General features: G+C 43.8%; 1 long non-coding RNA gene across 1 annotated transcript; it reads left to right on the top strand.

Moving 5' to 3' along the window:
• Nucleotides 1-194: 194 nt before the first annotated feature.
• LOC309841415 lies at nt 195-4,080 on the top strand. Its single transcript, XR_014299126.1, has 2 exons — nt 195-804; nt 3,323-4,080. It is a non-coding gene; the product is annotated as an uncharacterized lncRNA (long non-coding RNA).
• Nucleotides 4,081-14,327: the final 10,247 nt, after the last annotated feature.

The following is a 14,327-nucleotide window of genomic DNA, read 5'->3' as shown; positions in this document are numbered from 1 at the left end:
TCAAGATCTGCTTAATAACTGAGTTGGAAAAAAAAAAAAAAAGGATTCTGATGACAAATCCATTGAAAATCTTTGTCCATCGACCGGCCTTTCCATCATATTTGGTTTGGGTTCCTGCTTGAAGGCAGACCCTCAAAATAGGGAAAGTACTTGCTGAGCACCTCGACTCTGTGAGGTGCACTGAGCCCCGGAACTGCTCAGCATGGACCAACCGGCCATGTGCTGGGGTCGCTGGGGCGGGGGTGGGGGGCGGCAGGGACGGGGAGCAAGAGCCGGAGAGCTGCCAGCAGGAAGAACAATGGGCCAGTGTTGAGTGCTGCCCGGAGGGGCTCGGTGGAGGGGACAGTCGGCCGGGGCTGCGGAGGCGTGTTTGTCCAGGCAGGAAGCCACAGGGGACCCTGAGCCAGCCTCCCCTGGCACATCTCCTGAGCGCACCTGCGGCAGAGCCCTGGGCACCCTGAGGCTGCGGTTGCTGGGACGCCTGCCCCAGCCCACCGGGCCGAGCAGATTCCTTACTTCCTGGTCCTTGCTCGAGGACTGGCTCTGTCCCCGTCCCTGCCACTGCTCCGGGAAGCGTTCCCCGTTGCGTTCAGGTTGCTCAGCCTTCTCCCGCAGCCACGTCACGGCCTCACCATGTGGGAGGCATTCCCTGAGTGGGGAAACTAAGATCTAATGTAACCACTTCTAAGAGGGAAGGGTGCGGTGGGGCCAGGACACCTCCTAGGCTCTCATCAGCATCTGATGGGCCTCCTGGGTCTCTCCCACTGCATTGAGACTATGAGCCAACACGGGTGTCTCTTCCTGGTGAGTGGGAGTGATGGGATCACAAGGAGACACAGTTCCTGGTGTCACTCACGTGGGGAGGAGGCCTGCTGCTCAGACCAGGCCTGGGCCGGGAGGAGGGAGCCAGTGTGGGTCCGCATGGGGTTGAATAGAAGTGAGGAGGCCACAGAGACGAGCCCCACCATGGCATCCATTTGAACACCACGTATGGAAAAGGCAAGACCCGCGAGCCATGCAAATGAGCTGACTGTGGCAAGTTTTGGAAGGTGGGCTTGGTTGGCATAGTTTCTTCAGCAAGCCTGCTGTGCTCTGGGCTCCTTCCCACCATAGTCTCTCTCTCGGGTGGTGCTTAGTAATATAATGGCCAACCTTCACGGGGCATCTACTGTTTCCAGCTCTGCGGGGCTCCTTTTCATGCAGTCTTTGATTTGATCCTCACAGAAGCCTGGCAAGGAATTATTATCTGTGTTTTACAGACAAGGAAATGGAGGCAGAGAGTGTTAGGTGACCTGCTTAAGATTACAGTTTTGCGGGGCAGAGCTGGAACTGGAACTGGGACCTCTCTAATTCCAGAGATCAAATTCTTCACTGCTTTTTGTTGTGGGATCCTCTGGTCAGCACCAGCCACTGTGCTGAGTCAAGGGGGCGGGGCGGAGTTTGATTTAAGCTCGGAGGGAGGTCTTGAGGGTGGCAGAGCTCCTGGGAGGACAGCGTTGCAAGTGTGAGGCGGGTCCTGGGGTGTGGGCTGCATCCCTTGGTCATTCACCTTCCCTCCGAGCGCATTTCCTTCCCACGCTGCAGCTTAGACTCTGTTTTTAGGTTAGTAACCCCCACAGCTTTCTGTAACCCCTGCCCAGTGGTCCCCCAAAGCTCAGGAGGTGCAACTGAAATTTAGAACTGAAGTAGATCTCCAGGTATACAGATCTCCAGGCGACCAGAGGGCGCATTCCCAGGGACGCGCACTCTGCTACAGTCCGGGTTCAGCATGTACTTCTCATGGGGACTGAGAGCCACAGGCAGCTGCCCAGGCTGCCTGGGGGCATTTGGAGGGCCGGACAAGGGCAGGTGTTCAAATCTTTGATGCCAGCCAACTGCTCTGGCTGATCTAATCAGTCCAAGCAGGCATCCCGGTCTCGGGCAGGTGAGAGCAGAGGGCTATCTAGATTACATTATGTGACTCACTGTCATTTATAAACTGATTTAGTAACCTGGCTCCTCAACCCAGAGAAAGAACAGAGAGCTCCCTGGCCACCATGGAGTTGGAGGAGGCCACGGGGAGATCCTACATAGGTTCGGCCCAGTGATCTCTGTGCATCCAGCCACTCACTGGTATGGATGTTTGTGACTCCAGGTGACTGTATCATGTCACCTACTGTCACTCTGTTCCATGTCCTCATGCCTCCCTGTGAGGCAGGGAGTCCAGAGGACTCCCCTTGGGGCCCAAGTGCAGTCTAGCCACAACCCTGGCAGAGTCACCGCTATCCCTTTTAGAGACTTGCCAGGCACTTGTAGTGTTTTGCACTTATTAACTAATCTAATCCCTACAAAAATGTTAAAATCTCTGTGCTCAGAGAAGGTAACTTGCCCAAGATTGGTGGATGTGTTGGTTCAAGACTCAGGAACACCGTCAGTAGCACAAATTTGAGTCTATTGTGAGACGCTGTACTTGAGTAAAGTTCCCGGTGCTTGTGACAGGGGTTGGCCTTGATGGGCTGGGGAGGTTCGCTCTCCAACTTCAGGGCCCCTACTGCTCTCCACGTGGTTGTCACACACTCTGAACAAAGATAAATGGTCGGTGATCAACCCATCCATGAAACTTTTCTGAGCACACCCTCTGTCACTGGCATCATGTCAAGTTTTCTGGATACAAAAGAAACCCAAGATGCTTCCTTAAGGAACCCGCTCTTGTACCAGAAGAGGTGGTCTGCTACGGTTTTTGCATTCCAGAGCTTGGTGCCATCAATGCGTTGGGCCATCCACACTCTAGCCGAGGCGGCTTTGGGACTGCCTAGCCGTCTGTCTATACCTTGCTCAAGAGTCTGTGCACCGGCCTATGAAGGCCTCCTCTCTTGTGCCAAAACGGTTGCCCTGTTGCAGAGATAGATGTGGTCTGAGTAGCATCTTCGGTTCAGCAAGCAGGACTGGCACCCTCTGCACGAAGAGGGAAGGCAAAGATACTTGGGGCTGATTAGACTTTTGGCTTCTAGGCTCAGCATCCGTCCCCTGGTAAGACTCCTCTAGCTACCTGTGGCAGAGTGGAAAGCCCACCAGAGCCCTTGCCCCCGTCCCACTAACTGGCTGACCTTCAGCCTCCTTGAACTGAGTCTCTCCTTGGCCATTGTGAGGGCAGTGGTGGGGCTCAGTGGACATTTGCTGAATTTGTTGAGGGTAGAGTATCTGGATTTAATGTCATTGGTGATTTTTATCTGTCTCCCTTAGTTGGGTTTTTTAAAAAGTGCTTTTCTGCATGTGCATATTTCTGTGGAAATATGTTTATTTGGGGGAGATGCTTTCTGACCCACTGTTTTCCTTGTTCTAGTGTGAGGATGTTTGTGTGGTTCTCTCCTCTGCCTCCCGCCAACCCCAACGCCCACGAGAATGCAAGTTCTCTGAAGTCAGGGACTTTCTTTGCTTACTACTATATCCTCAGTCCTAAACACAGCCTGCAGAGCAGTAGAATGATGGTCAACAAATATTTGCTGAATGAACAGACAGATGAATGACTGGCTGTTTGAAACTTAACTCTCTGAGCTGTTCTCATCACAAGAAAAAGACGTCTAACTCTGTATGGGGGTGGATGGTCACAAGACAAGGTACTGACCATTGTTGCAGTATATATTTACGTCAAATCATTTGATATGTCAATTGCATCTCAAGTAAGAAAAAAAGAAAAGAAAAGAAAAGAAGAAAGAGAAGAGAGAAAAAATAAAAAGAAGAGTTATGGAATCCAAGTGCCCAGGTGGGAACCCAGGCTCTTCTTAGCAGTTGCGGATTTTAGCCAAGTTTCTTAACCTCATTCTGTCTGTTTTCTCATCTGTAAAATGAGGCGGATACTTCAAAGCATTGTTATGAGGATTAAATGAAATAATATGTGCAGAGTATTTAGAACAGGTCCTGGCATAGAGTAAATGTCCAGAAATCTTGGCTATCATTGGCTTTGCAACTGGGAGGAACAGTTGATCTCTGCCTCCCCACCATTTTTATTTATTGTTTCATGGTGTGACTGTGTCTATTTGTGGAACATATTAACTAAGGAAGGTTTTTCTTTTTTTAAATATACTCATGTCAATCAATTTATATTTACTGTGTTCCCGTTACATTTCTAACCATTTGCGTTTTTATTTTCTGTATTTGCTCTCACAGGTAATGACAGAGATATTGGGCTCGAATCAAAAGTGTTCATATTAATTAAAATATTTCATATTAAAAATATTATCAACAACAACAACAAATATTATAAACAATAACGACCACCATTCATGGACTTTTAGTATGTGCTGGGCATTGTACACTTTGGCCTGGACCAGGGACGACGATGTGTAGATGTTGACTTCAGGTCTGACTTTGTCTCTGGGTTCACTGAGCACACACTTAGCTTGCTTGGTTCACTAGTCTCTCCTGGTCACACTGTGGCCACACGTACCTCGCACACTTACTGCCTGACTGAATTAATAGCTCTGTCTTTGAAGGCAGGTCTTTTTTTTTTTTTTTTTTTCTGCCTTGGACCTTTGAGATGTCTAAAAATTTTGAGTTGTCTTTCTGTCTTATCCTTTTCCTCTTTCTCTTCTATCTCCACTCACATTTCTATCTCCTTCTCAACTTCCATCTCTTCATTCATTCATTCATTCTTTCATTCAAGTCACTCTCCCACCAGACTACAGCTGCCTGCATGACAGCTCCCCCACGACCGGCAATTGCCCAAGAGCATGGCACATATGCAAATAGACTTGTCCCGGCATGCTGCAGCCTTTTCCTTTTGTAGTAAACTAAACCTCTGATTCACAAGGAAACAGAATTTATTGTAGTTCCGATTTCCATAGTGTTTGTGCACAAATCATGAACTATACCTGGTGAAAATCGTGACTCACCAGAGGGCTTGGTGTTACAGGACAAGGAACTAGAAGAGATTTTTTTTTTTAATGCACTTGAGAAGGAAAAACGATTGACAAGCATCATTGGACAAACCCCCTTCCCTTTACTCTTTTGAGCTGTTAGCTCAAGGGGAACAGGGACCAATGGCGTCCCTGATGTCTGTTGCCTGGGGAGCTCTGGTCACTTGGGAGCCTTTCAACAGTGCACAGAAAACCAGTGAGACTGAGTGGTCTAAGTCACAGGCATGCCGACTGAGTGCCAGGTCACAGGGCCACCTGATACTATTCCTTGGTGGGGGGAGTAAAGGAAAGGGGTTTTCTCTGGATGCACAGCTTTCATGGTGCCAAGCTCTTCTCTGTGCATGGGAAACAACGGTTTGTGCTTCCCTGGACAAAGGATCTTCCACAATACACTTGAGCTGGAGGTTTTTGTTTTTTTGTTTTTTCTTAATCAGGGCTTTCTAGGGGCATTCCAATGAGTAAGAGTTTGAAAGAGGATAGATAGGAAAAGAGATCTTGAGAAAAAAGGAAGGACTAGTGTTTTTAAATTCTAACGTTGAATGGTATTCATATTAACAGAGTAAGAAAAACAGTGTGACTATCTCAGTAGATGCAGGAAAGGGACAGGACAGAACACAACATTCTATCATCATGTACTTTCTCACTATACCAGAACAGAAGGGAACTTCCATAATCTGGTAAATTGCATCTTTAATAAAACCTACAATGGAGAGCACACTTAATGGTAAAAGAGATCTGGAAGTTGACAAGGCTGCTTTCTCTCATCACACTCAAGTGGGAGATGCTTGGGGTTGTTGGGCCCAGGAGGGTGAGGGGAGAAGGTGACCCAAAAGAGATACTGCTAGAGTGCCTTGAGCTGCAAATGGTCAAAGAGGTCACCAATCAGAGACAATAGCCACCCCAGGCAATTGCATCTCAAGTAAGAAAAAAAGGACCGGGCAGGACCCACTGCACATGTGTGAAGTCCAGTCAATTAAAATCCTCCCTGGAATGGGGTCAGTCATGTGCGGCTGTGCCTGGACAGAGCAGTGAGGGCAGAGGCTGCTGGCAGGGGGTTCTGAGCCTCAGGAAGGACTAGGTTTTGATTGCCTAAGTTAGTGTTTCCTAAATCCCAAAGGATTGTCACCTGAATTCCTGAAATTTGAACAAAACAAAATAAAACAACAACAAAAAACAGCCAACAGGGTCATAGACCATTCCTAGACCTACTGAGTCAGGTTTTCTGAGGGTGGGGCCCCAGGATATTTCTCTATAATAATTATCCTGCATAATTTGGATGGAAGCCACTCTTTAGGAATTCTTGTAAGACTTTTCATTTAAAAAAATCTGATTTTTCATATCAATGATAATTGCTTGGGCACAGGGTCTGTGTCTTTCCTAGACAGAATTTGTAATGTCTAGCATGATTCCACGTATAGAGTTAGTGCTCAAAAAGCATTTGTAGAAGCATTATGGGAGCTGTTTCTCAACGGTGGCCATCAACTGTGCAGAGTGTGGGGGAGGGTACTGTTGACTCAGAGATGAAACTATCAACCTGAACCTATTAGTCAAGTAATGGTAAATCACAAAAAAAAAAAAAAAAAAAAATTCCCTTTGCCTTGAAAGAACCACGGGTGGGTAGAATAGCCTAGAGACTTTCTCTTTTGCAAAGGCTATTTTTAAAGCTCCAGGGTAACAAGCAAATCAAATCAAAGGTAATAAACACCCAGCTTTCTTGACTACCTTCCTGGATTGTTTATGGCAGTCTTCAGCCACAGATAATAATTAAAGCCACCTGGTCCTTGGTTTTCTCATCTGCAAAATGGGGGCATGGACACTTGCCAGCTTCTTTTGTCAAAGAGACATCAGTAGGACCGGGGGCCATCTGTTTAGTATCGGGGGGCATTCAGGAGAGCCATAAAAAGAGCGGGGCACCCTCCAATTTCTCATGAACCCCCGGCTGCTATATACAAGAAAGTCCTCACTTCTGAATACTGGCATACATCCAGGCCACTTTGCCTTGGGTCTAGGCAGTCTCTATTTGATCAGAATGAATGTGATTTCCTTTTTAATTGTACCTAGTCATAACATCTAATTATTTAAGGCATAATAAACCTGGAAATCCCAACCATTAATGCTACTCCCAGATAAGAGCCTGCCATGCAGCTGTCAGCCCTATTTGTCAATAATGGCTGGAAGCTGGGGTTGACGAGGTGCAGTCTGAATCCCACTGCTTCTTCGGCAGAGGTAGCCCAAACTGCTCTTACCTTGGAAAAGTGCAGACTGTTGAAGCTTGGAGGGTCACTAGTGTGCATGAAGGTTGAGAACAAAACCATGAAAAGGAATTCAGTTATGTAGTCTCTTGGTCAGAAGAAAACAATGAAAACTAGTGAATGCAGAGACTTTACACTACTATTGCATTTCATTATGGCAATAACAATTGTTACCCTTATTATTACTATTCCTATTCTCTTGATTTGGAAGAGGACACTGGAGCTAGGAGAGGTGAAACACCTTATCCAAGGCCACCTGGCTAGCAATGCAGCTAGATTCCATGTCAGGATTCTTGACTAAATTAAATGATCTCTTCACTATGCTCTGCTGTCTTGCCCAGAGGCAAATTCTATGGAAGAATGGAATGATTCTTGTTTGCAGGAGAAATGAGAAAGGGGCTTAGCTGATTCAGTGTGTAAAGGAAACATGGGGGATTCTGTAGGTAGAAATGAACTTTGATACTATATCCATGGATTACCCGTTTCACTTGGGGGTCCATTATTGTTTTAGCTGGACTTAGGCAATGTACCTTTTCATGTATTTAAATTTTTAATATCATAGTATTTCTCTGAAATAAATGGTGATTCTTAACCTGGGAATTCTCATGAGCTCTACAGACTGTCTCCCAAGGAAAATGTATTTATGCACATAAGACCCCCCACTTTAAAAACACCGGCCCCCTCTCCTCTCCCACTTTACCCCTAAGGTCAGGAAATCTTTCTCTAGATATGACTTATAAATTGCTCTGATTTTCTGGGCCACAGAAAATTTTCATAGTCTAGGGACTGCTCAACCTGTAGGCCATCAATTTTTTCTATTTCTAGTCCTATCTATCCTATTTATCTATCCACTGATGATAAATCATTCACTGGAAGGTCATATGAATTTTTTCTGTCTATGCAACACCACATATCTGGCTATACGATGCTGACAATTTCTCTGTTTTATTCATTGCTGTATCCCTGAAGCCTAGAACAATTCTCAGCATAATTACATGATGTAATCTGTATATTTTATTTTTGGGTTGAATACACATCTTTAAAAATTGTTGTGTGTGGGGCACCTGGGTGGCTCAGTGGGTTAGGCCGCTGCCTTCGGCTCAGGTCATGAACTCCGAGTCCTCGGATCGAGCCCCGCATCCGGCTCTTGGCTCGGCGGGGAGCCTGCTTCCTCCTCTCTCTCTGCCTGCCTCTCTGCCTGCTTGTGATCTCTCTCAATAAGTCTCTTTCAAATAAATAAATAAATAAATATTAAAAAAAAATTTTGTGTGAAAATGTTTGGAAGTTAACCACATACATCTAATAGGAAAACTTTTTTTTTTTTTTTTTTTTTTTTTTTAAAGAATGTGGGCATGCGCATGGTTGCATTGGGAGGGTAGGGGTAGAGGGAGAAAGAGAGAGAATCTTAAGCAGGATCCATGCTCAGTGCAGAGCCCATAGGGGGCTCCATATGGGGCTCAGTCTCACCACCGTGAGATCATGACCTGAGCTGAAATCAAGAATTGGACAGTTGGGGGGCGCCTGGGTGGCTCAGTGGGTTAAGCCGCTGCCTTCGGCTCGGGTCATGATCTCAGGGTCCTGGGATCGAGTCCCATATTGGGCTCTCTGCTCGGTGGGGAGCCTGCTTCCCTCTCTCTCTCTCTGCCTGCCTCTCTACCTACTTGTGATCTCTATCAAATAAATAAATAAAATCTTAAAAAAAAAAAAAAAAGAATTGGACACTTGGGAGCCTGGGTGGCTGAGCGGGTTAAAGTCTCTGTCTTCAGCTCGGGTCATGGTCTCGGGGTCCAGGGATCAAGTCCCACATCGGGCTCTCTGCTCAGTGGGGAGTCTGCTTCCCCCTCTCTCTCTGCCTGCCTCTCTGCCTGCTTGTGATCTCTGTCTGCCAAATAAATAAAATCTTTAAAAAAGATTTAGACATTGAGTGGGGTAATTTCATAATTTTTCTCTTAGAGTTTATTAATGTGGCAAATTACACTGAGAAAGGTTCTAAGAACAAACCATCCTTGTATTCCCGGAATAAATCTTACTTAGTCATAATGTGCTGTTATTATTATTATTCTATCACCATCATGTACCAGCAAACCAAAATGTTACTTGGGGTTTTTGAACCTCTGTTCACAAGTAACAGGCCTGTAGTCTTTCCTTGTATTCACTTCTCTCATTTCAAAGTCAAGAATTACATCAGCCTTTTATTTTCAAGCTACTCATGACTTTTTTGTTTTGATTCTTTCTGAGAGACAACATAGTGTCGGTTTATTTGTTTTTTTTTTTTTTTTTTTTTAGAATTTAATTCAATAAATGAGTCTGTATCTTTTTATGGGTGAGTTTACTGCGTTTTATATTCACTGTAATTCTATGCTATTAGAACTTATCCTGCTAGCCTGTTTCTATTTTCCATTCACTGTATTTTTTTTTTTTTAATACCCCCTTCCTGTTTTACACAGAAAGATCCAGTTTTCTTCAGCTGGTTTAAAAATGTGACATTCTGGGGCACCTGGGTGGCTCAGTGGGTCAAGCCTCTGCCTTTGGCTCAGGTCATGATCCCGGGGTCCTGGGATTGAGCCCTGCATTGGGCTCTCTGCTCAGCAGGGAGCCTGCTTCCCCCTCTCTCTCTGCCTGCCTCTCTGCCTACTTGTGATCTCTCTCTGTCAAATAAATAAATAAAAATCTTAAATAAAATAAAATAAAAATGTGACATTCTATATCTGTTCTTATAGTAAGAACAAAAGTGTCCATCACTCCTTACTTCTAATCCATACTTGGGTTTATATTTTCCCCTGTCAATTTCTTAAATTTGTCAATACTTATATTTTCCCTTCTGTAAAACAAAGACATTAGCATATTTTAATTTATCTTTGATCTCTTTAATTTCTCTTTAATTTCTCCAGGGCGACACATTACATGCCTCTGCAAATTAGTGAATGATGTCCTTTGCAGTTGAGCAATCATGCTGATATTTTTTAGATTTTTTGCTCTGGGTAGTTTGGGATGTATTTTCTCCTTCTTTTCAACTTAAAGAAAATTCCTATCATCAACTTTAACCATGGATTTGATCACCTTTTGCTCTTGTATTTCTTGAAATTCTTCCAGTTGCCCTTTTTATTTGAGTGCTTCCTTAACGAGCTATTTTAATGTGAGGCCTTGTCTATCTGGGGATGTTTTTGTTATGCAACAATATTTAACTGATAGTTTGGCTGGGTTTAAAATTACAGGTTCCATGCTCTTTTCTTTGATACTGTAAAAATATTTCTTCATTGTTTGCATCTCGTTTTGCTGCTGAGAAGAATACTATTAATATGATTCTTGTTCCTCAGCTGTTAATATACTTTTTTTCCATAGGTTTTTAGATTTTCCTCTTTGCATAAATTGTTTTTAAACTTCCTTATAATGAGTCCAGGTATTAGTTTGTCCTCACCTCTATGGTTTGTCCATTAGTCTTTCCATCTTAGATCTTTCATAATTTCTTTTAAATTTTAGGAATTTATCATCATACTCAAGACAAGGATGAGACAAGAATAACCACTATCACCATTTCTATTCATCATGGTATTCGCTAACCCTATAAGGAAAGGAACGAGATGTAAAGATTGAGGGTGCCTAGGTAGCTCAGTTGGTTAAGCATCTGCCTTTGACTCGGGTCATAATCCTGGGGTCCTGGGATCAAGTCCTCTGTTGGGTTTCCCACCTGACAGGGAGTCTGCTTCTTCCTCTCCCTCTACTGCTCCCCCTGCTTGCGCGCTCTCTCTCAAATAAATAAATAAATAAATAAATAAAATCTTTCATTAAAGAAGAGAGAGAGAGATGTAAGGATTGGAAGGGTAAAAAGAAAACTACTATTGTTACCTGAAGAAATGATAATCTACCTAGAAAGACCATCATAACCAAGAGAGACAAACTTTTAGAACCAGTACAAGACTTTAGCAAGGTTGCTAGAGGTAAGATAAACTCACAAATATTATGTTTCACTAACATCAATGGCCAACTCAAAAATACAACAGAAAGTAAGATGCCATTCACAATGTCAATAGGAGTTACGAAGCAAGTAGGAATAAACTTAGCTAAGAACACACCAGAATTCCATGGAGAAAATTTTAAAAATCTAGTAATAAAGGATATGGAATATGATCTCCATGGATGGAGAGCTATCCCCTGCTTAGCTGGGCCAAATTAATCTTATAATGATATCAGTCCTTCTCAAAGCATTCTATAAATTCAATGAACAACCAATAAAAATTCCAGTTTATATTTTTTTGGAGGAACTTGATAAACTTATTCTAAGATATGCTATAATAAATAATAATGAAAACTTTCAAGCATTAGGACAAGAACAGACAATGAGATCAATGATGTACAATGGAATTTAAAGACAGATCCATATATATAAATTAGGTATTTCTATTAAAAAAAAGGACAACACAAATAAAGTTAAGAGATGCCAGGGCGCCTGGGTGCCTCAGTGGGTTAAAGCCTCTGCCTTTGGCTCAGGTCATGATCCCAGGGTCCTGGGATGGAGCCCCGAATGGGGCTCTCTGCTCAGCAGGGAGCCTGCTTTGCCCCCCCGCTCTACCCACCGCCCCACCTGTCTCTCTGCCTACTTGTGATCTCTGTCAAATTAACAAAAAAAAAAAACCTTAAAAATAAAAAGAGAGAGAGAGATGCCAGATTAGAAGAAGAAATCTATATTGAGTAAAACAGATAATATCTAGAATTTTACATGTAGAATATACAAAGAATTCCTAGACAACAAGAAAATGACAGCAACCCCACTGGAGAAATTCGCAAAGGAATAAAGAGTCATTTTAGAGAGGAGGAAGTTCATAAGGTAAACAAGCATATGAAACAAGCATATGAAGAGAACAAGTATGTATTACTACATATTAGTATTAGTAATGGAGAACAAATCCACAATGAGCTATCACTACACCTATTAGGTCAGCAAAAATTGGGAAGCTGGATGGTGCCAAATTTGTTTGAGACATGGAAAACCATGAAGCTGGTGGGAGTCCTGGAGAATAATCTGGTTGTATTTTGTCAGCTTAAATATGTGCAGACATAGTAATTCTACCTCTGGGCATATAACCCACAAAAGCATTCACATCTGTAAAATGATGCATCAAACTAGTCATCGATACTTTGATTGTGAAGGGAGAAGCAGGAGACAATCTGATTAAGTAAAATGCCGTGTGTGCATTCAATGGGCTTCTGTGAAGACATCAGAAGAGACAGATGGGATGTCTACCCAGCAAAGTGGATGGACCTTAAACATGGTGCTGAATGACAAGCTCGGGAACAGTGCAAGTGCTTATAAATCAACATGAATAAAAAAATCCGTGCATGCAAAACAGTACACATTTTGTGAGGACAGGTACAAATGTCTACAAATAAAGGGATTGACATCAACCAGATGAAAACCTGCTTTGACTGGCATGTGATGGAGTAGAGTGGTGACAAGAGAAAGACTAGGTATGGAAGATGTGGGTAGGGAATGAATGAATGAATGAATGAGTGAGTGAATGAGTGAATGAAAGAATAAGATACCCATGGTGATAAAATGCCATGGCTGAAAAGGATGATGAAGGCCCAAACGGAAAGGGGGAAAATAAGGCCTAGTCTGGATGATGGCACATAGTGAGTACAAGTAGATAAATGCTGAATGAAGGAAGGAATGAAGTCTGTCGTAAATCCTTTTTGCAAAGCTAAGGATTCTTTTGCAGTATGAAACAGTGCTCTTTAATGAATTATTTTAGATGTTTTGGTTTTGATATTTGAAAGTTTTTTAAAAAAATGTAAGCACACCTCAATTTGAGACATCCAGAGGCATTGAAAGAATGTTTTCTTCAATTTCTTGAAGCATTGCATACACATGGACACCTCCTTCCCTTTTGAACTACGTCATGCAGTTTGGATTTGGATTCTCAGCAACCCAAAATGTCTTCCCAACAAGTATTGGGTATTTCGACCAAGTCTCGGTTCCCAAAGACCTGCTTCTATGTAGTCATTGATATCCAGAGTCTTTGCTGGAAGCACTGAGCTGGTATCTGGTTCCTGAGCTTCAAAGCTGTCAGAGGCCACAGGGCTTAGAGTTGGGCATGTCAGTGGGCTTATCTCCTGACCTTTGTTTTTTACCTGCTGCTGTATAAGATCTGATTTGTCAGTATACCTCTAGATTTGTCTTCTTCCTCTCTTCTTTCCAGAGGACAGAGAATTATCCCAGATTTTCCATTGATCTGTTCTAGGTTTTAAACATGGCTGACATTTGGCTTTCATTGCCTTCAACTTAACAAGTATCTGTCAGTGTGATTCTTTTAAGCTCTGGGTAGTCTGACAGCCGGCCTATCACCTAAGAGCCCCGTGACATTGGGCCAGTTAAATTTCCTGGGCATTTGTTTCTCTGAACCATATGGACAGAAGTTTCCTCACAGAGTTGTGGTAACTCAATCAGATGATGTAGTCAAGGCTTCACACAGTGCTTGGTGCCTAGTAAGTAGTTGTTACTGCTTTATGGAAATTATTATGCAAGGCCATGAGAAGAGACCAAGATAAATAAGAAAAACTTATTAATTTCGTAAAACTTGGAGAAATAGGACAAAACGCAGAACAACGTGAGGCAGGACCAGTGAGTTGCATATCCTCTTAAGAACCCTATGAGACATTCAGAGAACTGCTTCTTCATTTTATAAACAAGGAAACAGAAACTCAGAGTTACAGGACTTGGTGAAGAGGACACAGCCAGTGAGTGGCACAGCCTTGCTGGGAACTCACCCCTCCTATGACCGAGCCAGGGTGGATGGGTGTGCCTTGGTTTCTAGTGGTCAGAGTTGCGTCAGACGTCTCTGAAGCAGTGTGGGGGGCAGAGCGGCAAGGGGGCCTGCGCTAGGGGGCCATAGTCAGGGGGTCAGATGATTGGGTCACTGGGGCCTGAGCATGTGGATTCAGACCTGCAGTGGCAGAAAGCTTCCAAACTGGGAGGGAGTCTAACCCCCATTCGCTATAAAGTGGTGAGCTTCACTACTTTTCCTTTGAGAAGCTTCGTGCTAGCAGGTGGTTGGGTACTAGGAAGGAGGCCCTGTTCATATTGTATCATTAAAGAGCACGGGTGTCTCCTCCTCTCTTCCCTGAGTGAGTTGGCCTCTTTCTCCATGGGCGTATGGACAGCTGGAACCAGCATCCCCCATAT

Source organism: Mustela nivalis (assembly GCF_964662115.1).
Source record: "Mustela nivalis genome assembly, chromosome: 9".
Taxonomy (NCBI): domain Eukaryota; kingdom Metazoa; phylum Chordata; class Mammalia; order Carnivora; family Mustelidae; genus Mustela; species Mustela nivalis.
Note: the sequence above shows the minus strand (reverse complement) of the source record. Positions and strands in the feature narration are given on the sequence as shown.